Source organism: Pseudochaenichthys georgianus, chromosome 6 (genome assembly GCF_902827115.2).
Source record: "Pseudochaenichthys georgianus chromosome 6, fPseGeo1.2, whole genome shotgun sequence".
NCBI classification, from domain to species: domain Eukaryota; kingdom Metazoa; phylum Chordata; class Actinopteri; order Perciformes; family Channichthyidae; genus Pseudochaenichthys; species Pseudochaenichthys georgianus.
The window spans coordinates 22,028,382-22,055,536 of NC_047508.1; the positions used below are offsets into that span (position 1 = coordinate 22,028,382).

The 27,155-nt window shown below is 43.6% G+C and overlaps 1 long non-coding RNA gene and 1 pseudogene across 1 annotated transcript; both read left to right on the forward strand.

Moving 5' to 3' along the window:
* Positions 1–4,116: 4,116 nt before the first annotated feature.
* LOC139433990 (uncharacterized) lies at positions 4,117–9,894 on the forward strand. The gene is made up of 4 exons (XR_011643390.1): positions 4,117–4,165; positions 5,623–5,794; positions 9,476–9,496; positions 9,699–9,894. It is a non-coding gene; the product is annotated as an uncharacterized lncRNA (long non-coding RNA).
* A 7,723-nt stretch (positions 9,895–17,617) lies between these two features.
* On the forward strand, positions 17,618–26,299 carry LOC139433991 (uncharacterized; annotated as a pseudogene).
* Positions 26,300–27,155: the final 856 nt, after the last annotated feature.

Consider the following 27,155-nt stretch of genomic DNA (forward strand, 5'->3'; position numbering starts at 1 on the left):
AATCTTCCTGTGCCAGAATAATGCACTTGAACGCATCACAGATTTGTGATTGGCCGGCGTGACCCCATGTGTCGGGGCGTGGCTGGTGAGCAGTGGGTAGTGCACTAGTTCGCTAACGTTGTCCATGTCAACAGGAGTGACAGTCCGCACACACACAATACCACAATTATGGCAGAAGCAAAACATATATAATTTTCACTCCGAGTGGGAGGATGATTATTTTTTTATCTATTCCAATTCAAAGTCCATCTGTCTCATCTGCAATGCGAGCGTGGCTTTATCGAAGAAGGGTAATTTAGGAGCGGCATTTCAAAACAGTGCACACACGCTACGAGACGGAATTCCCTCCTGATTCTGCCCTACACTCCCAAAAGGGGAGGGCCCTGAAAGGACAGCTAAATGCACAGCAGTCCATTTTCACCAGGCCCAACAACAAGAGCAAGGCTGCTACCATAGCATCTTAACGTGTCAGTCACGTTCTTGCGAAACACATGAAGTCTTTCAAAAACGGCGAAGTTGTGAAAGAAGCATTCCTGGAGGCTGCCGATGCGTAATAAAAATAACAGAAGCATTTCAACAGGCTTTTGATATGATAAAAACTCAAGTTAGATACCGTTATTAATCAGCTGTAAGTTTGAGTTTGTTTGAACTTATTCATTATAATTATTGTACAAAATGGTATAAGAATGCAAACTTAAATTGATTATAGTCTATTTATTATCAATTCAGGTTAAGAAACTAGTGTGTGCAGTGTTGCTTGCATCCTATTTTAAAGGCATTTATTTGTATACTTTGGCAGCAGATTCCTGTGTAGCTTCAGATCTGAGTTGTCTTATTAGTAAGCCTAATTTATACTTTTGTAGCAACACTATTATTATATAATGGCAAAGAAAGGGTTCAGAGTCTTTTCTTTTTTTCCTGTGTCATATGTGGCAGCACTGTTCAATGTTTCTTGAAAACATTACCCACTGTAGTATGTGACGTGTGAATAAACTCCAACTCTGTATCAACAACACTGTTGTGTAACTTTAGTTAAATACTTGTATGTGTGTAGATTAGAAATAGGTAAGATAAAGGATCTGCAGTATTTTATGAAGTATTAATCGTACAAAGGTCAGTTTTATACAAGTAGAAGTGTGTATTTACCTGGTAGTAGGCTGTCAGTAATGGCTACGCCTCTCTATTTGGACTGGTAGATCTCGGCAGACTGGCAACTTTGAAAGTAGCTCTCGGTTCAAAAAAGGTTGGGCACCCCTGCTCTAGGGACATACTGTAGTGACATGAAAAGCCATGAAGACCATACAATGTTGAGTATACGAGACAATTTATGATGCACCGTACTACTGATACACACGGTACAGTACATTTACCGTCTTATTCTGTTATTTCCTTACCTTTAAAATGTAAGTAGGCTACTCAGCATTCCTATAACTTATTAAAAAATATATCTAGTGGCATTTTCTATCTGATGCTTTTAATCAATATATGTGTCTTACTCAAACACTCAAAGAACATTAATGACATTAATTACTCATGTCATTTTAAAATCTATTGTAATATTGTGTTATCTCATGGATAGCTAATACAACTGTATTAGTAAAACATTATTTGATTGTGATCTTATCCTGACCAGATTTAAGAGTAAGACAAACAAGAGGATTGCAAATTTCAATTAATTTCTTCATCATTAGCATCCCTGAGCTTTTGTTCCACTTGATAATTAGCCAACTGACATAAGATTGTGATAATCACATGATTAAGTCATATCACAAAGTACAAGGCAATAGTAAATATTTGGACTAAAGAGTAATAATATCCTCTTGGGGCCAATCATTAGAAAGTAAAAGACAGCAATGGTGAAGTGGTGGATCAATCGCTTCATATATGAAAGCACATTAACATTTTAGTTGAAATTATAATCTAAGAGTTCAGTCAAACTCAAAGTCAGCTTTATTGTCAATAATTCTACATGTGTTATACATACAGACATTTGAAATACCGTTTCTCGCAGTCCCACAGTGTGACATATATGAAGCTCAGCGCAAGTTCTTTCAGGAAGACTGGTATACATTCACTCCGCAGCTGCTTATAATCAGCTCATCACGGGCTTTCTGTTAACCTATTACATTCACCTCAATCTCCAGCAGAATATTAAAAATAAACAGTAGTACAGCCGAGTGCAGCATGAAGGGCAACAATATATGAAAATAAATATCTGTAGCCACACTTTAAAATGGTTACTCTCCTGCAGTCAGCGTGATTTCAGGTTTTAATGCTGCCGACCACCTCCTCCCCATCCACCTCCTTTCATCATATCCAGTGCCAGGAGAGCCAATCCAAAGACCTCATCATATCCCCTCTTCATCCCATCTCCTCATCAAATCCAGATCTTCAGCATCATCACCATGTGTCTAGACCCCGGGGGGGTTCCCTATATGCTCACGGCAGCATTTCCCCCTTTAGATATACGATTTCAGGATCGGGGTCTAATCGCCAAAGACTTAACATTTATCTTATGGCATGTGTCAATAAATGTTCTTTAACAAAATGAAGTCTCTCCTGATTGAAATACATAAAACAGATACAAAAAGGGCCTACGTAGATAAAAGGGGGATAAAACTAAGTAATAGTAGAGATGGGTGTGGTAAGACACTTCACCCCAAATTGCTTCTGTGGGGATTGTCCACAGTATTGAATATGTAAGTCTCTTTGGATAAAAGCGTCTAACAAGTAACATGTCATGTTAGATTTCTCCAAAACTCCTCCCGGACCCCTTGACACAACCTTGACTTGGTGTGTAAAAAGATTGCTCATAACTCATCCACCAATAGTATATACATTTATATTGAACATACATGTAGTGAGTATTTCGGTGTGCTAGCTTTTAGGAAGAACATTTTCTGATATTCAACTAACATGTACCGGAAAAACATTTCCTCACTCCTCTTCATATTTGTGAGAGAGTGAGTGAAAAAGAGAGGGGGAGGTTGAAGCAAATTAACAGCCTATGATTAGATAAATACATCAGGAGTAAAGCTGCTGAACTGGCAGCATTAGTCAAACCAATATAAAAAGTGATGTCGAAATACAAAGCTGTTAACATCAATATGATAATTGAAATGAGAATAATGTTCACACGCGCAACTGTTAAAATTAAATTGCCTAGGAATACATCTGTAATCAGATATTCTAACCCAACAGCCAATAATTGAAAACCTCAGCAAGGAAAAATATGTGTTAGTTATATAATTTCAAGAATGAAACAAATATATTCCTGCAGTATAGTCATGTATCTATGACGTATGTCCTATTTGTTTATTCTAACATTGTTTAAACCATACACATTATGGCAATAATGAAACAGATCTTAAACTAAATTAAAAGTTCTCATTTAATTAAATACCAAAGGGGTGAGCTCATCCAACCCCCTCACATTTATGGAGCATTTTTTCGTCATCTGTTCATAAACAAGCAAAAGTATGCAGTCTCCAACTTGAGGAAACACTGTGTTACAACGTGTAATGCCAACTGGTTTGCCCTTTCAAGTGTGTGACAGGTTGGTTTTCATAATAGTTGCCTATGCAAAACACAGCCCAGGGCCTGTTCCACTAGCTCCTCACTAATTCACCATTAAACTCCTCATTTTCTTATTTATTCTGCTCCTGAGGCTCAAGTAAATTAATGGCTGCTTAATTCCAGCACAGTGCTGCTCTTTTTTTTTAATTATAATTTTTAAATTGTATAGAAAATTGTCTGTAAAATGTGTGTCACTGTCAAAAAAGGTTAAAGCGTATATATCAGGGTTAGATCAGGATTTATAAATCCCGATTTTTTTTTTTTTTTAATTGTAAAAATAATTTTCAAATGATCACATTCAAGCTAGACGTATATGCCTGCTTAGAGAAAGCATGTTGTGTTAACGCTTAATTGGCCTATTTCCTGTTTTATTGTGTGCCTCTTTTTCTATGTGGACATACAATTACCAGTCTGACATTCATACTATATACAAATAAAGATTTAGTCATGTTCCCATGTCCCCATTCATTCAGTCCCGTTTCCCTGACATATTCCTTCTGTTGATCATGTGACACAACTCACATGATATACAGGAAGTAGCATCATTTGAGTCTCTGAAGGCCATGCAACCATGCATACAACAGCTAAAGTAAGTTTTTTTCTAAATGTTATTGTTGAGACAATTCTAAGATTGACATACAGTCCTGTTACCTATACTCTTTCTTCTAAGTTATGTTTTTGATATAGGTTTGGTTTTATGTTTTAATGCAATTTGCACTGATGCCATGTGGCTGAATATGCTAATGCTATACCAACAAAATCAGTCCTGTGGCTAAGAGACATGTTGTTAAACCATATTCCATGTAGGAAGGAACCTAGACTAGATACAGTGCTGTTAATAAATAAAGAATATTATCGTATATTTTTACAAAGTTACACCTTGCAAATGGCAGTGATTCTTTTTTTTGGGATTTATTATAAAGTTAAAGAGTATTACGAAAGGAAACCATTTATTAATTCCTGTGCCTAAGATACTAAAAATATATTTTGTTTAGTATGCTTGAGATAATAACTCCCATTTAAAGCAGGTCGCAGAGTCTCCACCTGAAGCAGTGGGTGTCTTGAAACCTAATCAGCAGTGTCATTTGAAAATATTTAAAGATCACTGCCAAAAGCTGCCTAACTGCTTCCCCTACTGCTCAAACTGCTTCCCACTTACCTAAAGTCAGAATGCATATTTATTTTAGAAGCAAAGGGCAGATGAGGTCTTCTTTTTCAATGGCAAACTATATGTCTTGCAATTGCTGGCAGGAGAGGCAGAAACAAAATCCAGTTGCAGTTTCCTGAGTAGCTGTATATTCATGGCAGCTCTTAACTATACAGTGAGACATCTTGCCTCATCAATTGAGACTTCCCGACAAGAATAATGAAATCCACTGTTCAGGCATCAAGAAAACCAACAGATACATATAAACATGTAGCCCCAAAAATACAGTTGGAGTGGAAATCCGCTAGGATATAAGGAAGCTTGTATAGACTTGGAGCACACAACTCAGATGGCCAGACCAGGCTGCTTTACAAGTTTTCTGCTTAACTTAAAATACAGACACAAGCTCTAGATTCGTAAACACAAAAGCCTAAACTTTATAAAAAGGGAGAGAAGAGGCATCTCTATATGATTAATTTATGTAATGTGGCCTTATTCACAACATCCACTGCCTTGGGACTTCAAGCAGCCAGAGATGACAGTTCCACTTTTGAGGTCAGTAGCTGCCCTTCTCCTTCAGCTACTGCATCATGGCAGACAAGCTCAAAATGAGATCAAAGAAAAGTGTGTTCTCTTTCATCAATGAGAAGAAAACACTGTAAGTATACTGCATGGCAGAAGTTACAAATTGTATCATGAACTAAATAAGAAACGGCAGGTACATAAGAAAAATATGAGCTTTGCTGGAAAATGTAGCTAAAGGTGGCTCAGGTGGAAAGTATTATGCCAGAATTACACACATTCTAGTACACTTGATAAATGAAAGCTGGTTTTGGAGTATAAGGAAACGGATAAATAAAAACATATTCATAATATTCCATGTTGTTTGTTGCATGCAGGTAAAAGTATGCCCGGATCTCCAGGCCTACATCATCAGATAAAGCCAGAGAAGGATGCAATCGGAAGTAAAATCTTGAAGGAGGATGCCGGCAGCAAACTCTTCTTCCTGGCATCATAGATACTAAACTGCAGTGAGACTATAGGATTTGGCATCACTTCAAAAGAGACCAGGTAATCATCTCTATTTACGTCATTTGAAGAAAGTGGACAGAAGGTTTTAGTACTCGATGAAAAAAGCATATAAAGGGTCAAAACATCCGATTGCTCCATGTTTGAATGGATGAATGCAATTATAAATGAACATCAAGGAATAGTGAATGAGAAATGAAAGCTTTAGCGCAAGTTCAATAAGGAAGACCTAACAATGAGTCACTTACACGTCACTCTATTGCTCTCTCCCCCCTCATTAAATGCGTGGGCGTCACCCCTCAGCAGCCAATTGCTGCACATGTTAAATTCCTTAAATGCCTGCTCTTCCTTCCTGTCAGTTGTCATTTCAGGTGACCACACCGTGGTAGTACTACAATACTCCTCCTCGTGAGAAAAACAAAAACAACCGTAAGAAACAATTAGCTCAAGATGTCCAACTCGGACAATTCGGAACACGAACCTTCTCTGGAAGTCTTCGATCCCGGTTCGGCTCCCCAAAACGGCTTATCAACAGAGGCAGACTTCCTTATCGCCCGGCTCCTGCAGCAGGGCATTCCCACAGCCCCAGGCCTCACTCTCTCTCAGCTCCGAGAGCTCTCGGACCAGGTCTCCAGCATAGCTCCCCAGTCCGGGGCAGCAGCTCCAGTCAGCTCCCCAGAGAGACCAGGGCGAGGAAGTCGAGCCCTTCAGGATCCCGTCCGCCTCCAAAATCCACCCCTTCCCAGGCTCGCCAGACCGGAAGTGGCACTAACACGCCCCTTATGGAGAGTAGCGTGGCCGGCTCCCTGCAATCCTTGGCTAGCTCCATGATAGCTATCGATGCTCACCTCCAGGCCCTGGAAGACTCCGTCACAGGAGCTTCAACTTCCGTTGCACTCAGAGCAGCGCTTTCTGCCTCAGTCCCGCCGGAGTTGCCGGGTCAGGGTGTTCCACGCATTCCAGCAGTAGCTCTCCCTTATTCTCTGGCTTCGGACCTCCCAGCCCCCCCTTCAGGGAGGCCTTTTATTTCCCAAGCCGCCAACATCTCCTCACGGCTTAGGTAGAAAATTCTTGAAGGGAAGGATGTTAATCTGCTTAGCCTTATTCTGCCCTCCCCGGAGTGCGATAAAGCCATCGCCACAGGAGGAAATATCACCGCCGTCTTTAAGGCCGCAGACCCCAGGCTTATCAGAGATATCAGCTTAGGGCAATTTATGGTCGCTTTCAGCATCTTCCGTGATGTTCTCTGCTCCGTCTACCCTGAGAGAAGAGTAGAATTAGATGCGTACATGGCCATTATCGGCGACATTAACATTAGATACGGGAGATCTGTCTTCTATCAGTACAACAAAAGCTTTTCAAGCAAAGCAGCGCTCCACCTAGCACATAGCAATATCCGCCTGGATTGGTCAGTGATGGACATTGAGCTGCTCGTGATGGCCACCGGCGGCCAATCTGCTATCTCATGCAACAGCTGCGGAGCGCAGGGCCATATCGCTCCCCTCTGCCCCTCAGTGCCTTTCTCCACGCCCAGAGCCTCCCACATGCAGTATGCTGGGACCGATAGACCAAGCCGTCAGGTGCAGACTAGACACGAAGATAGGATTTGTACTAGTTTTAACGAAAATGTTAGCCTCGCAGTAGCTCTGCGCCAGACACCTCGTGGTGAAAAAACATTTTGAAATATCACCCCTCCACTCCCATTAACATCCCTCAGCTAGCAGCTGCACTATCTACTCACCCAGATTCCGTGTTTGTTGACTATCTCTATCAGGGCTCTCCCAAGGCTTCAGGGTAGGGGTCCTCTCATCTCCCACAGTGACTTTCGTAGCAAGAAACTTACAGTCAGCCGCTAAAGAACCCAACATAGTTTCCCAGCTCATCGACAAAGAACTTCTCAAAGGATATATAATCGGTCCTTTTAGCTCCTCCCCCTTCTCAGTGTTCCGTTCAAATCCCATCGGAATAGCCACACGCAAATACTCTGAAAAAAAAAAAGGCTGATTTTGTATCTGTCCGCTCCCCGCTCCGGCCCATTCTTCAGCGTCAATAGTATTATCCCTCCAGATCAGTTCTCCCTTCACCATGCCTCAGTGGATAATGCAATAAAGATTATCAAGTTCACAGGGCACGGAGCTTGGCTCTCCAAAGCGGTCATTACCAATGCCTTCAAAATCATCCCCATTCATCCGTCTCAGTGGAATTTGTTCGGTATTAAGTGGGAGTCCAAACTCTATTTCGCCGTTCGCCTGACCTTCGGGTGCAGAAGCAGCCCCTGCATTTTCAATTCCTTCTCGTAAGCGCTCTGCTGGATCCTGCTGAACATCGTCAGAATCCCCTCCGTCCTTCACCTACTGGACGACTCCTCCTCATAGACCCGCCACAGGACAGCTCAGGGATCTCACTGGCCAAGCTTAAACATTGCTTTCAGGAGTAGGTGTCCCTCTCTCCAAAGAGAAAACGTTAGGTCCCGACACACGCTTAGAGTTCTTAGGCATCATCCTCGACTCCATAGACATGAAGGCGTCTCTCCCCTCCGACAAATTGCAGCGCATCCGGGACATCACCAAGTGATACTGCGAGCAACAAGTTATCACAACACAACAGTTGCTCTCCCTTCTCGGACACCTCAACTTCGCCATGCGCGTCATCCCCCAGGGGCGCTCATTCATCTCCCGCCTCCTGGACGCAGCATCAGCGGTCGACAACCTCCATGACTGCGTTTTCTTAGACGAAGGCTGCCGCTCAGACCTACATTCTGGTCCCTCCTGCTCGCCCACTGGAACGGAGTTACTTTCTTTTACAATGACCTCGCGTGTTCCTCTGACTCAATCAGGTTTTTCACGGATGCCGCCTGGCATCCGTGGGCTTTGGGTTTTTTTTCCAGGGAGAGTGGTTCACAGGGTCATGGCCCCCGTCAATTTCTACCTCAAGCAAGTTCTCATTAAATCCGGCCTATCACCTATATCATACTCGGGACATTCCTTCAGGATAGGTGCAGCCACCTCTGCTGCTAATCAAGGTCTCTCTACCTCATCCCTACAACAACTAGGACGGTGGTCCTCCTCCGCCTTCACAACCTACATTCGCCCGGACATCAGCGCCGTACTGGCTTCCCAAAGATCTCTCAGACCCTAACTATGGTATCTATGCATATAACTGGTGGTGGTTCATAACACGTTTACACGTATACATGTCTCATTATGGTATCGGATTTCAAACTGCATTCCTGTCCTAGTCCTCGGGCCCCCGCCCACAGGGAATAATGTCTCGTCTCAGGCTGCATCTACATGTCATGGGCTACATTCTCCTGCACGCAGGTATCTAATCCCAGGCCCGTGCTCAGATGTGTCTGTGTAAAATGTATACCCTGCGACGTCAGGTGTGGACCGTGTGTCCCCGTAGACTTCGGTCTTCTGGACTGCGTGTCCCCATAGACTTCGGTCTTGTGGACTGTGGGTCCCCGTATACTTCGGTCTTGTGGACTGTGGGCCACCGTAGACTTCGGTCTCTGTTAAAAAACAAGATCCCTGCTTCGGCAGGACGTTCGACCTTCGTGGCGGCGTAGTCAAGCCCTGCTAGCCAGGCAGGCGACCCTCAGGTCGTTTTCAGATAAGACCGGCACTGATTTCGGCCGTCAGAGTCTCAGCATGACCCGTAAGCTCCGGCAGTGATTCAGGCCTCCTGCCGCATACATATGTTAATCTATTATGTCATCCACAGATCACCACAGTCACCCACAAGGTAAGAAACTCAGTTCATCTCAGTATTCTATACTTCACTGGTTTTGGGGATTTAATCGGAGCGGTTCTTTCCCTCCTGAATGATTATCCTCCAAACCGGGGCCTAATCGCCAAACACCATTCCATTCTCCTGTTGTATTATCATGGCAATCATTTCATTCATATGACGTGTAACAATAAATATGTATTCCATACAACGACAGCGTGTTCCAGTTCCTGCCAATATCCAGCAACTTCCCACAGCCATTGAAGAGGAGTGGACCAACATTCCACAGGCCACAATCAACAACCTAATCAACTCTATGCGAAGGAGATGTGTTGCACTGCGTGAGGCAAATGGTGGTCACACCAGATACTGACTGGTTTTCGGACCCCCCCAGACGCCCCCAATAAAGCAAAACTGCACGTTTCAGAGTGGCCTTTTATTGTGGCCAGCCTAAGGCACACCTGTGCAATAATCATGCTGTCTAATCAGCATCTTGATATGCCACACCTGTGAGATGGGATGGATTATCTCGGCAAAGGAGAAGTGCTCACTATCAAAGATTTTTTCAGATTTGTGAACAATATTTGAGAGAAATGGTTATTTTGTGTATATATAAAATGTTTTAGATCTTTGAGTTCATCTCATGAAAAATGGGAGCAAAAACAAAAGTGTTGCGTTTATATTTGTGTTCAGTGTATAAACCTCCCTAAAGTCAGTCTTATGTATTTAACGCTGCTTGCAGCTAATCTCTCAAATATTGGTTAATGCTTTGAAAAGATCTGCTTCAAATAACTGTTTTAATTCAAGTTTCTTGCAGAAGGGATTACATATGAACAACACATGATACTGTTATAATTGACCTTTTTATAGTCTTTTTAGTAGATTAAGAGTTGCCCGCCAGTGCAGGCAATTGATATGTCTGACTGCAGCTTGTGTTCTATAACCAGGACACGTCTGTAAGAGGATAATGGAGTAGAGTAGAGTCACAATGCAGCCACTGTCATCCTCTTGCTCTCCAGGAATACTCAAACTCTGAGCACGCACTCTTGAAAAAACCCAGTCTCCATCATAGAGCTTCTCTTGCCTATATAGAGAGCTACTTCTGGGGGGTGTGTCATGCTTGTAGTTAGCAGCAAAGAAAAACATACAGCTCCACTATGGTAGATGTGGGTAACCAGCTATAGTGCATTTCCTTGTTCTCTCTGTTTCTCTTATACTAATGCATATGCACACCTATAACAAAGAAAAAACTATAGTGTTCAGGCTTTTTCTGTGTTGGTGTTCACTGGAGGCGGCGTCGGCTGCTCTAGTGCACTGTGTCTGTGTTCCCGTGGAAACTGTGATAGTAGGATGCACTGACTGACCTTGTTCATCATGCGTTAGTTATGCATAGAACCATTGTCTTTAAAATGTGTGCATTTCAAGAGCTTTCACCCTAACTACATATTTCAGATTGTTGTACTTAATTAATAAGTCATCTCTTAATTTATTTTTTCAGCACCTTTCAGGCAACATTTCTCTCATGTGAAATTGTACATTTGGAACTTATATGGAGACTGCTAAATACATACAATGTGATACATTATAATTTGACTTTCACATTAAATCCTAACCGGATAAGACCTGTCAAAAGGTTTTGTTTGAATTTGTAAAGATTGTGCCTCAGGTCCTTGGAAGTTGCTTTCAGAGGTGAGGAACATTGACGCTCAGCCAAGGAACAACTAAGCAGTTTAGACATCAAGTCTAGTGGAATTCTTGTGTTTTTATCAGAATTTCAAGAAGTCTATTCTCCATTTAATGTAATCTCTTTAATGTTTAGAACTCTGGCTCTGAACCCTCCTAAACACTCACTGGTTTATTTTTTATTTTGGATAATAATATTTGTTTTTACCTTTACACTACTCTACATGTACCTTCTAAAGCCTGTTGTAAATGGTATGCTATGCTAGTCATATATCTATAAAACATTAAATAAGCACAAATAATAACCATGGCCATGATTACCATTGAACCCAACCTTTCTACACAGGGCTTTCAATTTGTGTGGGGGCTAGTATTGAGAAAATGTAGCATGGAATGAGCGACATCTGCTATGATATATATAGAAATGCTCAGCTCACATGAATGCTGACACATAGTGCAGCCAGAGTTTGAGCCATTGAAGCAACTTGTGAACAGGGGTACTGTTTTTCTTGTTTTTTTCAGTATCCAATCATGATTGGATCTTTGAATAATTGCAGTCATCTCACAGTAATTCAGTTGTTTGTTGACAGATTCAAAATATGTGGCTCCAGGGTTTGGTTTCAAATTGTATGGACAGCTTATGGCAGTAAAAACAATTATTGTTTTACCTCTGTGCAGCTCACAGGGCTTCTGTGACATTCAGAAGTTGACGTGATAAATTATGTGAACTACTTAGGGCTGATATAATTGGGTGGTATGACAATGCACAGCTGCATGTCATCTGTATGGAGGTGGCAATCAATGCTGTGGTCCCAGTGAAGGAGCTCTGTCCTGCAGCTATGCATATCTCAGAATCCACTGTTTATTCAATCAAAACAACTGATGATGGTTTTACATTTTTTGAGACTCTTTCAATCTGTGAAAACATTCACAGTGCTGAAAATATGTTAATTATTGGCAGGCAGAAAGAAATTCCCATATTGAATTTAGAATCTCATTGAGGCTGTGTGAGGAAACCTTGAGTAATTGATAGTCATCTAGTAAAATGGGTCATTGCCGGTAAGGAATGGTCAGTAGCTGCACATAAAGGAAATATAAACCATCGGTTTTTGTCAGGTGGTTATTGAACATATTAAAGTAAAGCTAAATCTGATTATACAGTTGTACTTTAAGGTTTCTGACTAAACATGACCTTGAATATAAATACTGAATGCTAAATGATTGATAAAAGCCAACAATACAAAGTAACTGTCTGTTATAATGTCATACACAATTTAATTATTTTCAAATTAATAGTATAGTAAAGTCAAACTGAATTTCTATTTTTCTTCAAGATGGTACGGATACAGTAAATGTGTGCCACAGTAGAGCTAAAAAAGGTTCCAGCTAAGTCAACGATACTATACATTTAACGCCATCCTTCTCTGGTTAAGTGTGTAATATGCTGCGTGTGCCCAGGGCTGGGATGGCACTCACTCTCAGCCTGAGCGTGCCATGAAGACTAAGCCATTTATTCCTCATCATTGCTTACAAATGTAAATGTCCATTTCAAATGTAACTTTAATGGGTAGTTTGAGCATGAAACTCTAGAAAACAAGACAGCAAAAGGCAGTATTGCTTTTCCCATTTTAAGTGTGAATGTGGGTTGGCCCTACTCCAGTCCACACGGTGGTGCAAATGCAGCTGAAGTGTTTGTTATATTCCAAAAAGTACCCGAAGAAGAATGACCGTTTAGCTTACTAGGGCCGTTTCTCAATGTCGAGTAAACCTCCTGCAGAGCCACTATTTCAAATGCATGTTAAATGCCCAGCATTCGGCGCCACTCGATGACGTAGTATACTTGAAATAGTGGCTCTGCAGCAGGTATACTCGACATTGAGAAACGGCCTAGATTTCCCTATCCATCAAGAGACACAAACGCATGGATGGTCTGCCATCTGAGGCAAAGCTTAGATGGCCATTATTACTGGAGGTACTCACTGAACTCTCTCACCCATACAGACCATTCAATGGTTTCACTGATCAGGGATCAGATAAATGAATTGCATTCCCAGACAGTTTATAGAACATTGGCTGGAGCAGGGATGGCCAACCAGTCAGAGGTTAAGAGCCACATTTGTTCTATGTTACTGCAAAGAGCCACATCAAACACACAGTCTCTGATACCGCTTGTTTCAGTTTTTTGTTTTCTGGAGACAAGATTTCAACCACGTCACTGATGCATTTTTGTGGCATTGGGATATATATTTTTTAAATCCTCTGGAGCAGAGAGAGGAGCTGTGGATTATTGTTATTGATTAATGCATCAGTGTTTCTTACGGCCCGTCCACACTACAGCTTCGACAGCTTCAAAAACGGTTTCCAACGCGTCTGCCCATTCACTTTGAATGGGGTGACGTCACGTTGCCTCGCTTTTCACCGAACTGAATTGTGGGTAGCATAGCGGTCCGTCTCCGGCGTCAGAAGTTGAACAATGTTCAACTTCTGACACCGGAGACGCCGGAGTAGCCAGCGCCAGCCAATCAAATCCCGTTTCTGAAAATCTGACAGCTCAAGCCCTAGCCAATCAAACCGCGTCTAAGCTGGGAGAGATATCCCGCCGTTCATTTCTATATTTCAAAAAAAGATGGAGGAGAAACTAATTATCGCCGTAGCAAATCACCCGGTTTTGTATGACCAGACCCTCTTCACCTACCGGGATACAAACCGGAAGAACCAGTCATGGAGGGAGGTGGCAGAGACAGTGGGTGAAACTGGTAGGTTTTCGCCTGTTTGGGGAGTTTATATATATATTGCTCGCATAAAATCCCCGGGGTTTTTTGCTTTGTATGTCGGGGGCGGGAGATTCATGTGATTGGTTGTTGGTCGCGTTGCTCGAATAAAATCCCCAAGCTTCAGACACGCCCAGCTCCAAGCTTCTTTTGAAGCTGTAGTGTGGACGCTCCGTTAGGGTCAAAAACACTAAACTCACAACTTAAAATGAAAGCGTTTAGTTTATTTAATAAAAGAGCACATGCTCAATGTGAAAAGTGACAGTAGTTATAGATTATTTGCAATTTGGTGCTATATATATATTTAAAAAAAAAAAATAATATATATTTTTTAAACACCTTGGATTTCAGGGGGGGGTCGCGGGGCTCCGTTGGCGGGGTGCAGCGCCCCTCCAAGACAATGGTAGGGGAAACACTGGATAATGTTTAATCAACGATAGGTTTCCCCTCGATCCCCCCAAGAATTCGTATTAAATTAATACATTTCTTAAAGACAGGCCTCGTGGTGTCCGATTCTTGCCCTCACTGTCAGAGATATAGCTAAAATACTTCCAAATTTCGCTTCTGGCGTCTTTTTTGTCAACAAGCCGAGGCGCAGCGGCAGTTGCACTCCCACTTGCACTCCCACTTGCAGCCATGCTTCTCGTTCTCATTCACTCCGTTCGATGTCTCACTATGAGATGCGCCTCAACGCGTATGCAAACAGAAGCATCAATCTCATTACGCCAATCCTGATTGGCTGGTGATCTTGACGTCAACGTCAGGGAATCCACCCACCCTTTAAGTAGCTTGCGCTACGACGCAGCGTCATTCAAACACCTCTTCTCGCTTCAGAGCACATCTCGATTTATCTGTAACCGGGCTAGCTTAACGGTCCACAGACTGAACCCAAAGCTGACATTCGGTCGACGGGCGCTTTCCGGTTACTTTTTTGCTTTGCAAGAAGACTGAGCAATATTAACACACCAGTTAATATTGTAATCTGCCTCGCCGTTTCTTTCTTTCGAAATAACGGTAAGGTTTGATTTTTTCTTCAAGCTAGTAACATACCAGTTGCTAGTGTTTTCTTCCCTCCACACCGACACCTCGGTAAAGAGGACGTTCTCTTTTCTCTCTCACACCAGAGGAGACAGAGATAAAAAAAAGAAGGTATTAACACACCAGTTAATATTCTTTAAAGAATAAAATCTACACCGTCGCCGTTTTTCCTTTCGGACTAATGGCAAGGTTGGATTTGTTCTCAGTAACGTACCTGTTACTAGCGTGTCCACTCCATGCCGACACCCCGGCGATCGAAGATGGACCCTTCTCTCCCTCACACCAGAGGAGTCAGGGACTCGGAGGCTCGGCTATGCGGCTGCGGGTTTAAGATTTCAGGCACAGACTCACACCAGGTCTGCTCGTCCTGCCTCGGGCTGGAACACGCCCGGGAGGCTATCGATAACCCCGGCTCGTGCGGGCATTGTACCCGCTTCACCATTAAGAGCCTCCGCCGACGGTTAGCACGCCAAGCTAGCTTGTCGGGACAGAACCCCCTCATGTCTGCTGATTCGCCTGGCCGGCAATCAAGACATGGTGGCGTCCGCCGCAGAGATTGAGCCCCGCGCTGTGTCAGACTGGGGTTCAACAACAGCGACAGCCGCTGAACCGGAGCCCCACGCCGTTTCAGGCTGGGACCCGGTGGCGGCAAGAGCCGCGAGAGCGGAGCCCCGCGCTGTGTCAAGCTGGGTCTCCCAATTGGACCTCACCATGGTTCCACCCGCGGAGGATGTCCTGGAGTTGGACTATATGGAGGACGAAGAGGATACCTCTGAGTTCCTCCTGTCTGACTCGGATGAGGATGACATCTTCGTTTCATCGGCTCAGGCTGCAAAGCCGGGAGCGATGTTCACTCCCCCGGGCGAGAGCACACCAGCTTCGCCCGTCCTAAGCATGGACTTGCAGGCCGTGTGTCAACGCGCCACGCGCATGCGCAGTGTCGGCCAGGGTTGTCAACCTGGGGTACCACCATGTTCAGACACTAGAGGGCCCCATAACACAACAAATAGAGACACTGAGGACAGACGACAGAGCTGTGACATCTCCGCTCGCTTTGAGAAGCGAAAAGTGGAGGATGCTCACAGATTCTGCTTGGGTTTTCAAGACAGTAACACGGGGCTACAGGCTCCAATTCGCTGTCACCCCCCCTCACTTCTTGGGCATTCTGTATTCACAGGCCCGGGGAGAGTCGGCCCATATTCTAGAGCAAGAGATTTTCTCGCTACTAGAAAAGAAGGCTATATCGATAATACCTGCCGAACAGAGTCAGAGCGGCTTTTATTCCAAGTATTTCCTCGTTCCCAAACGGGGAGGGAACGGGATTCGGCCTATACTAGATTTGAGAGCTCTGAACAAATATCTCAAAAGATACAAATTCAGAATGCTCACTCACACATCTCTGTTGCGTCTCGTGCGCCAAAAACGACTGGTTCACATCAGTCGACCTGAAAGATGCGTATTTCCACATCCCAGTATATTACCCACACAGGAAATATCTGAGGTTCGCCTTTCAGGGTGTCTGTTACGAGTACAGAGTACTTCCCTTCGGTCTGTCTCTCAGCCCGCGAGTGTTTGTACGGTGTACGGAAGCCGCGATAGCCCCGTTAAGACAACAGGGTATTCGCCTGGCAACTTATCTGGACGATTGGCTCCTTCTCGCACAGTCGGAGCATGAGGCTATTACGCAGACGAATGTCCTCGTAAAACACCTGCTCGACCTTGGTTTCGTAATAAACACAGGAAAGAGCATGTTGTCTCCAGCCCAGACTGTACTCTTCCTGGGCCTACGCCTGAATTCGGTGCCCTTTACAGCCCGCTTGTCAGCAGAGAGAGTGAAAGCCTTCAGGGCTTGTCTCGCTCATTTCCAGCCACGCAAATATGTTCTCTTCAGGTCATGTCTGCGTTTGCTGGGGCTCATGGCGTCAGCCATTCTGGTGGTACGACTGGGACGCTTACACATGAGGGAGTTTCAGCGCTGGGTAGCTGCCCTCAGATTGGACCCCGCGCGTCATGGCGCGCGGAAAGTGATGGTCACTATGAAATGCGTAATGGCACTGCGCCACTGGCTACCCCCGACTTTTCTAGTACGGGGCGTGCCTATGGGTGCTGTCCTATCGCGGAAGGTGGTCACCACAGACGCATGTCTGACGGGCTGGGGGGGTATGTCCGAAGGTCGACCTGTGAGGTCACACATAAATTATCTGGAGCTTTTAGCAGTGTTCCTCACCCTGAAACGCTTTCTGCCTTTTCTCAGAGGACATCATGTCCTCGTGAGGACAGACAACACGACCATAATATTGTATATAAACCACCAAGGGGGTTTGCGTTCTCTCCAGTTACACATGCTGGCACCCAAACTGAACTTATGGAGCTGCGGACGTCTCCTCTCTCTGAGAGCGACGCACATACCAGGAGTGATGAACCTCGGGGCGGATCTGCTGTCCAGAGGTGCACCACTATATGCAGACTGGACTCTACATCCAATGATTGTGAGTCAGCTGTGGGTGCGTTACGGCCGAGCCGCGGTAGATCTGTTCGCATCAAAAGAAAATGCTCATTGTCAGCTGTTCTTTTCAATGCACGATTTAAACGCACCGTTAGGCGTGGACGCGCCCGCACACGTTTGGCCTCCGGTCCTTCTGTACGCGTTCCCACCCCTGGCTCTGATACCCCCAACTCTGGCCAGAGTGAGAGAACAACGCCACACACTTATCCTGATAGCTCCGCACTGGCCTGCAATGTACTGGCTGGCGGAGATATATCAGCTGCTGTGCGGGCAGCCGTGGCAGCTCCCACTACGCAGGGACATAATGTCTCAGGCGGGGGGGGCAATCTTTCACCCACACCCAGAGCGCTTGGTACTATGGGCCTGGCCCGTGAGTGGTACAATCTGAATACAGTGGGGCTCCCTCAGAAGGTGATAAACACTATTCAGAGTGCAAGAGCTTCCTCCACCAGGTCTCTCTATGACTGCAAGTGAAGGGTGTTTGAGGAGTGGTGCCTTCAAAAAGGACACATCTCTTTTCAATGTCCTGTCGGGTGATTTTATCATTTCTACAGGACTTAATTGATAAACACAGAGCTTTCTCTATGATCAAAGTGTACCTGGCTGCTATTGCTGCATGCCATGTGGGCTTTGAGGGAAAGACGGCTAGCCAACATCCTTTGGTCTGCCGTTTTATGAAAGGGGCTCGCAGGCTCCTCCCTGTTTCCAGGTCACTGGTGCCCTTATGGGACTTGGCAGTGGTTTTAGATGGGCTCACTCGACCTCCATTTGAACCCCTGGAAGAAGCTGACATGAAACACCTGTCACTGAAGACAGTGCTGTTACTGGCTCTGGCATCTGCCAAGCGAGTCAGTGACATTCATGCGCTCTCTGTACATCCTTCATGCACTCAGTTTGCCCCGGGGCAAACAAGAGTGTTGCTGAAGCCCAACCCTGCCTTTATACCTAAGGTGGTTGGCTCATGTACCCCCATTGACATTGTGGCATTTCCTCCGCCGCTGTGTTACTCTGAGGAACAGCGGCCGAATTTGCTGTGTCCAGTTTGTGCTTTACGCATCTATATGGACAGGTCAAAAGAGTTTCGTTGTAATGACCAACTCTTTATATCCTGGGCTAACCCTCAGAAGGGCAAGCCCGTTACCAGGCAACGGCTCTCCCACTGGATTGTGGAAGTGATTGCTCTGGCTTATATGAGTCAGGGTTTGCAGGCACCAACGGGCCTGCGTGTTCATTCTACTCGTGGACTGGCTACATCCTGGGCTTTGTTCAAGGGTGTTTCCATCCAAGACATTTGTGCTGCAGCGAGCTGGTCCTCGCCGCTCACTTTTGTCCGCTTTTACAGGCTAGATGTCTCTGCTCCAAGTGTGGCCCGCGCAGTGCTGGGTCCCGTGTTGAGACAGAGTTCTACCTATTAAGTTCTGGTTGTTTTGGTGATTTTCGAGATAAGCATGTCTAGCAATACGGGAGTTTCAATATCCCATAGTGAGACATCGAACGGAGTGTTATGAATGAAAACTATAGGTTACTTAGGTAACCCCAGTTCTCATAGTAACATGAAGTGAGATGTCTCACCAGACGGCCCTTCTTGCTAAGGCGAAGCGAGAAGAGGTGCTTATTTTGAATGATGCTGCGTCGTAGCGCAAGCTATTTAAAGGGTGGGTGGATTCCCTGACGTTGACGTCAAGATCACCAGCCAATCAGGATTGGCGTAATGAGATTGATGCTTCTGTTTGCATACGCGTTGAGGCGCATCCCATCGTGAGACATCTCACTTCATGTTACTCTGAGGCCTGGGGTTACGTAAGTAACCTATAGTTTTCTCACATGCTCTGGCAGCTAGCTCCTGCACGAGAGAGGGGAGGCACTTGAGCGTGCTTGAGAGGGGCGGGACTGCAGGCACGGCTGCAGTGCAGGGAGTGGAAGCAGAGCGCTGAACACACACGGCTCTTATTAAAACGGCACTTTCTCACCGGAGTACTTTCCCCCGTCATTCTTAAAGTACCAATACTAATGAAACGGAGGAATCGTAAAGTTTTTAACGGGAGGGTATCGCGGTATACCTTTCAAGTATCGGTACACCGTGCAACACTAGTCAGGAGTCAGTGTCTCTCCCCCAAACTCACACATATACAATTCTATATGAACTGAAGAGCCGTATGAAACTAGGCAAAGTATTACCAACCCGTTCACGTATCTAACAGATATTCCCCACTCAGCGAGACACCCGCTGAGAAGCCAACTCTGGTTATTGGTAGCTCTATTATGAGACACGTGAATTTAGAGACCGAAGCCTCCACAGTCACATGCATTCCGGGGGCCAGAGCGGGCGACGTTGAGGCGCATCTTAAACTGCTGGCTAAAGATAAACGTAAATACAGTAGGATTGTTATTCACGTCGGTGGTAATGATGTTCGTTTACGCCAATCAGAATGCACAAAACTTAATGTGGAGTCGGTGTGTAGTTATGCTAAAACAATGTCGGACACCGTAATCTTCTCTGGTCCCCTCCCCAATCTGATCAATGATGACATGTATAGCCGCATGTCATCATTTCAGCGCTGGTTGTCTTGGTGGTGCCCAGCAAACAATGTGGGCTTCGTAAATAATTGGACAGCCTTCTGGGGAAAACCTGGTCTGATTAAGAGAGACGGCATTCACCCTACTTTGAAAGGTGCAGATCTCATTTCGGCAAACATTTCAGGGCTTTGTGGACGTAATCCATGACAAACTGGAGTTGAGACCAGGAGGCAGAGTCGCAGTCTTACACGCTTCTCTGCGCTCTCTCCTAGGCAGTCACCCATAGGAATCCCGAACCCAATAAAATACCCAATATTAGCGGTGTGTGTGTCTGCCCAAGGACAATTTAAGGTAAAACCTAATAGAGGTGTCATACATAATAACCTAATAAAAGTAAATGTAACAACTACTACAGTGCAACAAAACAGGAAGATTAAATGTGGTCTCTTAAACATAAGATCTCTAGCATCTAAAGCAATATTGGTAAATGATTTAATATCAGATTATAATATTGATATATGCTGTCTCACTGAAACTTGGTTGAGACATGAAGAATATGTCAGCATAAATGAGGCCACTCCACCCAGCCATGTCAACACTCATATTGCTCGAGGCACGGGCCGAGGAGGTGGAGTTGCAGCAATCTTTGACTCAAGTTTACTTATCAATACTAAACCAAAATGTAATTATACCTCTTTTGAAAGCCTCGTTTTTAGTCTTACGCATCCGACCTGGAAAACTTTGCAGCCAATCTTATTTGTTACAGTGTATCGTGCACCAGGTCCTTATTCAGAATTCTTATCAGAATTCTCTGAGTTTTTATCAACTTTGGTTCTTAAAACAGACAAAGTAATTATCGTAGGTGACTTTAATATTCATGTTGACGATGATAAAAATAGCCTTACTGTTGCATTTAACTCTATATTAGATTCTGTTGGTTTCTGTCAGAGTGTAAATAAACCAACCCACTGTTATAATCACACTCTCGACCTTGTTCTGACTTATGGTATTGAAATTGAGCAACTATTAGTCGAACCGCATAATCCTGCTTTATCCGACCATTTCTTAGTAACTTTTGAAGTACTGTTACTAGACTACAAAGCATTAGTCAAAAGCTCTTGCAGCAGAAACCTATCTGTTAGTGCTATAGCCACATTTAAGGAAGAGATTCAACCAATACTTAACTCGATAGCATGTCTGCATGTAGGGGAGGAAACTTATACAAAATGTACACCACCCCAAATTGATCATGTTGTTGATAGTGCTATAGATGCGCTGCGAATAAAATTAGATTCTGTTGCTCCTTTGAAAAAGAAGAAAATAAAACAACATAGATTAGCTCCATGGCATAATGCCGAAACCCGCAAAATAAAGCAAAAGTCTAGACAACTTGAAAGGATATGGCGTTCCACTAAACTTGAAGAATCTCGTTTAATTTGGCATATTACTCTCAATGAATATAAGAAAGCACTGCGTAAAGCGAGAGCAGCCTACTACTCTTCATTAATAGATGAGAATAAGAATAATGCAAGATTTCTTTTCAGCACTGTAGCCAGGCTGACAGAGAGCCACAGCTCGATTGAGCCTTCTATTCCCTTAGCACTCAGTAGTAATGATTTTATGTGCTTTTTTAACGATAAAATTGTTACTCTTAGAAACAAAATTAATGACCTCTTGCCTTCGACCAGTATAGTGTTATCAACAGCTCCCGGAATCGTAAGTTCTAATATTACACTAGATAGTAAACTAGAATGCTTTTCAGCCATTAACCTTGAACAATTGCATTCAATGATTCTCTCTTCTAAACCATCAACGTGTATGTTAGACCCAATTCCAACTAAGCTGTTGAAGGAAGTTTTTCCATTAATTAGCACTTATTTATTAAATATTATGAATATGTCTTTATTATCAGGCTATGTTCCACAATCATTCAAAGTAGCAGTGATAAAACCGCTTCTTAAAAAGCACAACCTCGATCCAGAGGTTTTAGCCAACTATAGACCTATTTCTAATCTTCCGTTCCTCTCAAAAATTCTTGAGAAAGCGGTCGCAAAACAGTTGTGTGATTACTTAAAAAACAATGATTTATTTGAAGATTTTCAGTCTGGCTTTAGAACACATCATAGCACAGAGACAGCTCTGGTTAAAGTCACAAATGATATTCTAATAGCCTCAGACAAGGGACTTGTCTCTATTCTTGTTTTGCTCGATCTTAGTGCTGCATTTGATACTATCGACCATGATATCCTATTGCAAAGACTAGAGCACTTAGTTGGCATACAGGGAACTGCTTTAGGCTGGTTTAGGTCCTATCTATCTGAACGCTCTCAGTTTGTACGTGTTAACGATGAATCTTCCACGCAAACCAAAGTTAGCCATGGAGTGCCACAGGGCTCAGTGCTCGGACCTATTTTGTTCACATTATATATGCTTCCGTTAGGCAATATTATAAGGAATCATTCTGTAAACTTTCATTGTTATGCGGATGATACTCAACTATATTTATCAATCAAGCCTGATGAAATTAATCATCTAAATAAAATTCAAGACTGCCTTAAGGACTTAAAAACGTGGATGACCTTAAACTTTTTGATGTTAAACACGACCAAAACTGAAGTTATTGTACTTGGCCCGAAGAATCTACGAAACAAATTATCTAAAGACATACTAACTATGGATGGCATTAATTTGGCCTCCAGTGAGACTGTAAGGAATCTTGGTGTTATATTTGATCAGGATTTATCCTTTAACGCCCACATAAAATCAATTTCAAAGACCGCCTACTTCCATCTACGTAACATTGCAAAAATCAGGCATATCTTGCCTCAAAACGATGCAGAGAAACTAGTCCATGCATTTGTTACTTCTAGGCTGGATTATTGTAACTCTTTATTATCAGGGAGTACCAAGAAGTCAATCAAGTCGCTTCAGCTGATTCAAAATGCTGCGGCTCGTGTACTAACCAGAGTTAGGAAAAGGGACCACATTACTCCTGTTCTGGCTGCCTTACACTGGCTCCCTATAGAACACAGGATAGAATTTAAAATTCTTCTTCTCGCCTACAAAGCCCTTAATGGGCAGGCGCCATCTTACCTTAAAGAACTCATTATACCCTACTGTCCTACTAGGGCATTGCGTTCCAAGAATGCAGGGTTGTTGGTTGTTCCTAGAATCTTTAAAAGTACAATGGGAGCCAGAGCCTTTTCTTATCAAGCTCCACATTTGTGGAATCAGCTTCCAGTTTGTGTTCGGGCGGCAGACACCCTATCCATTTTTAAGAGTGCGCTTAAGACCTTCCTTTTTGATAAAGCTTATAGTTAGGGCTGATTAGATTCAGCCCCTAGTTTTGCTGATATAGGCTTAGTTTGTCGGGGGACATCTTACTTCTTCCTTCTCTCTGTCTATACCCGTGTACACTCATTCCGATTAACCCAGTTTCCCCAAATGTCTTTCTTTTTGGTGTCTATATACGCTGGGATCCGGAGTCATGGATGATCCTGCGGTCCTGTGTCCTGGATCGCGAGCGCTGGATCTTGAGTCGTGGCTGTGGTCCTGGATCATAGGTCCTGGATGGATATCCTCGTGGATTCATCTTCCTATTATACACACATGCATTTCCAAACATTTGGACTACCTATGTTGCAAATGTATTATCTTTTCAATTTACACACGGCATCTATTGCACGTCTGTCCGTCCTGGGAGAGGGATCCCTCCTCTGTTGCTCTCCCTGAGGTTTCTCCCATTTTTCCCTTTAAACTGGGTTTTCTTTGGAAGTTTTTCCTTGTACGATGTGAGGGTCTAAGGACAGAGGGTGTCGTATTGTCATACTGATATTCTGTACACACTGTGAAGACCACTGAGACAAATGTAACATTTGTGATATTGGGCTATATAAATAAACATTGATTGATTGATTGATATTACGGCCTATAGAATCTTGGACCCCAAAGCAAAAGACTGGAGAGAGATGGTAAAAAAACAAAAAGCTTTATTCAAGCAGAAAACAGAAAAAAGACGGCAGTGGAGTCAGGAAGTTGACTGGTACTGAGTCGTCAGGGACAGGAGGCAAAAATCCAAACAAATAATCCAAAAGACGAGGGGAGCAGCGAGACACACCGGAGGGTCGAAACACAGAGGAATTATCTGGCAGGGAAGTGGTATGAGGACCGGGCTTTTATATCTACAAGTGAAGAGGTGAGTGGAAACAGGTGTGCCTCGTCTGCTCCTGGGAGGAGCCAGCCAACTCCCTGTCACACACCAGCCCTGCAGAGGAAAACAGAGAAGGCAGGGGTTGGACAGGAAAAAGCACACAAAAGCACACAACAAAAACAAAACTAAACAGAATCATAACACAAAGAGCCGCATGCGTCTCGAGAGCCGCGGGTTGGCCCCCCCTGCTGGAGTGACTCCATTTCATTTCAAACCTTTATTTATACAGATAAATCCCATTGAGATCATTGATCTCTTTTTCAAGGGAGACCTGGGGCCTATACTACGAAGCTGGTTCAACCTAACCTGGATATGTTTGAGTTAGCCGGTTGGCCTAATCCAAAACATACGCGCTCTCGCTAAACTGTACTACGACGCTGGTTATCAAGTGGATCGCTCAAGCCAGCCGTGTCCTATCTAGTTAGGTGCGTGTTCACATGAAAGGGGTGGTATTTGGAGCATTCGACCAATCACAAACATGGAGAAGCGTACTGACAGCACAGCGTCATACTTCCTGAATGAAAAGTGAACTTTAATACTAGTCAAAAATGAAGAAGTTAAACTTTAAACATCCATGACTTAAACACTTTATCCAGGATAAAAGCCACATAGCTGCACCTGCAAGGTGAATACAGCTGGAAAAAGAAAAAGTGTTTGAATGCGTACATCAACAGGTTTATGATATCACTGCCCCGTCTAAAACACGATCTGACTTCAATTACATTTGTCTCGAGTGTTTCGTCAACTTATGTGTTGCTTAAAATAATACTTCTGCATACAGTATGTGTCACTGTGAGTGTTGCACGGCCAGATACGGCTCAGCTGACTCAGATCAGGAGATATATGATACATTATGAAGTGATATGCCGCGGACTGTACTTAATGTACTCTGATCCGGTTACTTATGTTGTGGCCGATATTTAAGTAAGCTTTCTTAACGCTAATGTTATAACAGTCAGATTGCTCTGAAGTTGGAGGTGATATTCTATTCATGTTCACGTTCACACAGTCGGTGATTTTTGCCGGCCGTCTTTCCTGCGACGGCAGTTTTTCTGTATTTCCTTTCTCCTGTAATATGACTTGATCGCTTTAAACTCCGCACACTGAGCTCTGATTGGTCAGCAGGCGGTGCTTTCACAGAGTTGAGCTCTTAGCCTGCAACCTAACCTGGTCCCGACCAGGTTAGCTGCTTAGCATATATTACCATGGAGATCTAGCCTGCTAAAAAGAGAACCAGCTTCGGGTGACCGGAAAGCCGGAGTTTTCGCTGAATTTAGCCGGCTAAGCGAAAATCCTGCTTCGCAGTATACCCCCCTGCTCAAGTAGTTCCACATGAAACATACAAACATAAACAGAACAACAAAAGGACATCATACAGCATCATTTACATAATTATCCACATAAGCAGGTACCAATAGCTTCCGATTGACTAGCATCCAACCGAGCTTTAAAAACATTTAGTGGCACCAGATTGTTCAGTTTCCATTTCATTTGCAGACTATTCCAAGACAGAGGAGCTGCGCATCTAAAAGCTGTCTTCCCTAAGACAGTCCTAGCAGTTGGCACATTTAATAAAACCACTGCATTCGATCTCAGGCAGTAGCCACTTACAATTCTCCGAGAGATCAGGGAGCAGATATAAGATGGAAGTTTCCCTAACATGGCTTCGTATATAAAAATGTACCAGTGACTGAGCCTCCGTACAGTTAGTGAAAGCAAACCAGCCCTTGCATACAGGGTACAGTGATGGGTTAATGCTTTACAGTTTGTCACAAATCTTAGTGCACTGTGATACGCAGCATCTAACTTGAACAGGTAATTAGCAGGTGCATTCATATATATCAGATCCCCATAGTCCAGCACAGGTAAAAAGGTCACAGTGACTAGTCTTTTCCTGGCCTCAAGCGAGAAACAGGACTTAACCCTCAGTTTTTTTAGCAGGTTATTGACATGAAGTTTAAAAGTGAGACAATCATCAAGCCAGATACCAAGGTATTTGTAACAGGCAACAACTTCAAGTTTTGTTCCTTTGCGTAGTTACAATATCTAAAACAGGCTCTGGTGTCTTTTTTGCTTTTGAAAAGAGCATTACCTTGGTTTTATCCACATTTAAAAGAAGCTTTAATTCAGAGAGCTGAGTCTGAATAGTGTTAAAAACAGCCTGTAATTTAACAACAGCCTCTTTAATGGAGGGACCTGCGCAGTACATCACGGTATCATCCGCATAAAAATGTAAAGTAGCTTCATCCACATTATCACCTACGCTGTTAATATATATGGAGAATAAAAGTGGTCCTAAAACAGAACCTTGTGGTACACCATTAGAAACGTTTAACCACTCAGAAGACAGTCCATCAAAATGAACACATTGGGACCTTTCAGAGAGGTAGTTCACAAACCACCCCACTGCAAGGCTGGATATGCCAATACTGAGTAGCCTCTGCTTTAAGATGTGATGATCAACGGTGTCAAACGCTTTGGAAAGGTCAATAAACAGAGCTGCACAACTCTGCTTATTATCTAAAATACTAGTAATGTCATTTACCACTTTCATTGTGGCAGTGATGGTGCTGTGTTTCTTTCTGAATCCTGATGTTTAGACAGGATATCATTTATAGATAAAAACTCCTTTACTTGTTCACTCACAAGTCGTTCGAGCACCTTAGCCAGAACTGACAATTTAGAGATTGGCCTATAGTTATTTAAAATAGTTGCCTCCCCTCCTTTCAGTAAAGGCAAGACATAAGCAGACTTCCATACTTTTGGAATTACATTTGTGCTGAGGGAGAGGTTAAAAAGAGAAGTAAGAGGTGGAGCAATAAAATCTGCAGCTATCTTTAAAAAGAAAGGTTCTAAGTTGTCCGGGCCAGCCGGTTTCCTAGGATCTAACTTGGATAATGCTTCATGAACAATACCAATAGTTAAAGGAGTAAAACTGAAAGGGTTTTC